This window comes from Vanessa tameamea, chromosome 5, assembly GCF_037043105.1.
Source record: "Vanessa tameamea isolate UH-Manoa-2023 chromosome 5, ilVanTame1 primary haplotype, whole genome shotgun sequence".
Taxonomy (NCBI): domain Eukaryota; kingdom Metazoa; phylum Arthropoda; class Insecta; order Lepidoptera; family Nymphalidae; genus Vanessa; species Vanessa tameamea.
This window is the reverse complement of record NC_087313.1, coordinates 1667756-1670872: the sequence shown is the minus strand read 5'-3', so window position 1 is coordinate 1670872 and position 3117 is coordinate 1667756. Positions and strand designations below refer to the sequence as shown.

At 31.9% G+C, this 3117-nt stretch overlaps 1 non-coding gene across 1 annotated transcript; it reads right to left on the bottom strand.

Moving 5' to 3' along the window:
- Positions 1 to 226: 226 nt before the first annotated feature.
- On the bottom strand, positions 227 to 299 carry Trnaf-gaa (transfer RNA phenylalanine (anticodon GAA)). The gene has a single exon. It is a non-coding gene; the product is annotated as a tRNA-Phe (tRNA).
- Between the last annotated feature and the right edge of the window lie 2818 nt (positions 300 to 3117).

Here is a 3117-nt window from a genome sequence, read left to right as displayed (position 1 = left end):
TCATTTTCCCATATTTATAATATCAGTTATCGTTTTGTATTTTTTTTTATTATTATGATCTATACTGACGTTATACTTAAATGGTAAAATTGTAAAAAAAGTTATATTTAAAAAAAGGGGAACTTTGTCTGTCTCTTATGCTTAAAGAACTTGTACTTCAATTTGTTGAAAATATATAAAAAAGTTACGGTGTTGTAATTAGTTTTGAAATTTTATCAAAACAAATTGCCGAAACCCGGGATCGAACCAGGGACCTTTAGATCTTCAGTCTAACGCTCTCCCAACTGAGCTATTTCGGCGATACGATGATGGTCGAAATATTAGTTCACAGTTAAATTACACTTTCACACTTATGCTACCAGGATATTAAACTTTAAACTTCATACCTGGTGGTATTATTTGTATTCCGATTTGAAGAGTGAGTGAGCCAGTGTAACTACAGTCACAAGGCACGTAATATCGTCTTTGGTAATCAAATCAAATCAAAATATACTTTATTCAAGCAGGCTTTTCCAAGCACTTTTAAATCGTCATTGAACAAACTATTTAAAATAAAGAAAAAAAAAACTCAGTAGTTACTCTTTTTCAACGTCTAAAAAAACAGTCATGTGGCAGGAGACATAACATACATAAATTATATATGTATGTTATGTCTCCTGCCTGGAAGTCAACAAGCATTAACTCCACAAATATAAGAAATACTTAAAGTTTCATACGATGCTAATATCTATTGACAGTCGCTTGCCATATAACCCAACTACATAGTTGATATTGAAAAAAATCTTTTCCGCCCTTAGGCTATAGTCAGCCTTTATCAATACCAAATATTTGCTCAAATCGGACTCGTTGTAATATAAGCTTGTTCAAATCAAATAAACTCTGTACCAGTAAAGTCAAATGCAATACGTATATAGAAACTGTTAATATACAGTGTGCAACTAACTATCTTAAAGCTTTTAAATAAAATACTTAATTTGAATTCAAAACGAATAGTAAACACTTAATGGAAATTGCTTTTTGATGAAACGCTCTCGATAGCCGTTTTTAAGACACTTAACCTGAATGACTTGACGGGTTAATCGACTTTTATTAATAATGCTTTCAACGATTCTTTAGTTATTCAAAGTTGATTTTGGCACATCCTTAATAAATTACTCGATCGTTGTAATCAGAATTTGGAATGTTTAAACAAAACATTCGATGTTGAGGGTATTTAATCTAAACTGGTCGAAACTGGTGTAATCTGGATTTATCGAGAATCTCAATAGCAACAGGAAAGTATCTGAAGTGTTATTATTTTGAACGAAATGGTTCCTTGGCCTCGTATCGGACTAGATTTCGATTTTCGGATTGTTGATTATTGATACTTGCTAAAGTTTACTCATCGAAATAGTTATTGAACTACCAGAATACCTTTACTTGATGGTAAGTTGTGTGCAAGCCTCTCTGGGTAGGTACCACCTACTCATCAGATGTTCTACCACCAAACAGCAATGCTTAGTATTTCTTGTATTAGGTTTAGAGTAGTGAGTGAGCCGATTTAATTACAGGCATAAGGGACATATGTAGGTTCCAAGTTGAGCGGCGTATAAATGTGATGGAAGGAATTTTTATTATTTCATACAGAGCTAGTGTCTATGGGCGGTGGTGACCACTTACCACAAGGTGGTCCATTTGCCCGTTTTCCTACCTATTGCATAAAAAAGAATATATCAATACATAGAATAAAACAGTCACTTACAACGGTCACAGACAGCGGTCTGTCCCTATATACGCTTAGATCTTTAAAATTTATGTTTTTTGATATGTTTTTTTTTTAATAGATAGATTTATTCCATAGGAAGGTTTTAATTTATATGTATAATACATGCACAATATAGTATAGAAACACTTATAATTTTAGAGGTTTCTAAAGTTATGTCGTAAATGAACACATTTTTTTGCACTTAACAACAATTGTTTTGTTTAATGACTGAACGACTGTGAACGTTTAGTATCAGCATTATACCCGTGCGAAGCCGGGGCGGGTCGCTAGTATAAACTATATTAGAATATAGCATTTAAGCATTTAAGTATAGTATTAGTATTTTGAGAAAGATTTCTCATTGTCGTTAATATTATTGGCATTGTTATTGGCAGTCTAACATTGCAAGTATAGTTAATTTTGCATTTATTCAATTCCGTTGTCATTATTGTATTAAAGATGCTATATAAAATACGAAAGTACGCAATTCTCGCTGGTCAATCAAGAGTCTAATTTGATGCTGTTTAAACTGTGGAGCGCAGATACTTATATGACAATATTGTATACTAAAACTTTCTCTGAGAGGCGCTGCATCTTAAGTTTAAAATTTTATTTATTTACCAGCTATTGCTTTTGAAAACATAAGAATGATAAAATATAACTCAACCAATACGCCAACTATTGGGCCAAAACTTTGTCTACTTTGGTACTAAATCAACATTGTTAATATAAATTTTTTGTATCAAACATGTAATGACAGAATTGCAAATGGGGTACCTGACAATCACCTGTCACCTTCCTGATAACATATTTAAATCATCTTATGTATTGCTTACACTGATTAACTCACCTTTAAAACCGAAATTCCATTAATTTTCCACTGGGCGATGGGCTAATTCTTCTTAACACAGGTTATATAAATAACCCATAAAATATAATAAGTTTCACTCCTTGTAAAGTGCCAAATCACATGAAAGTAGAGTACTTAGCTAATGGTAATATTTAATTAAAGTCATATTTATTTTGTTAACTCATATATATATTTAATTTAAATTATTGTTATTATTTAAATAAAAAAAACAAAAGAAATACAGCAATCAATATTATCACAACACCCTAACACCAAGTAAACGACAAACAAGTTAGCCACAGCAATACAAAAAACGATATTTAAGGACGAGTGTACTTTATATTAGTACGCACACTATATCTATGTATGTTATAAATGCAAAACTAGCTCTGTCTATCTGTCTGTGTGTCTGTTGCGTCTTCGCGGCCAAACCACAACCGAATTTTATGAAATTTGTTATGAAGCAAGCTCGAACCTCAACGAAGGAGGGAAACTTTTTTATATACCCAAAACCTAATAACCA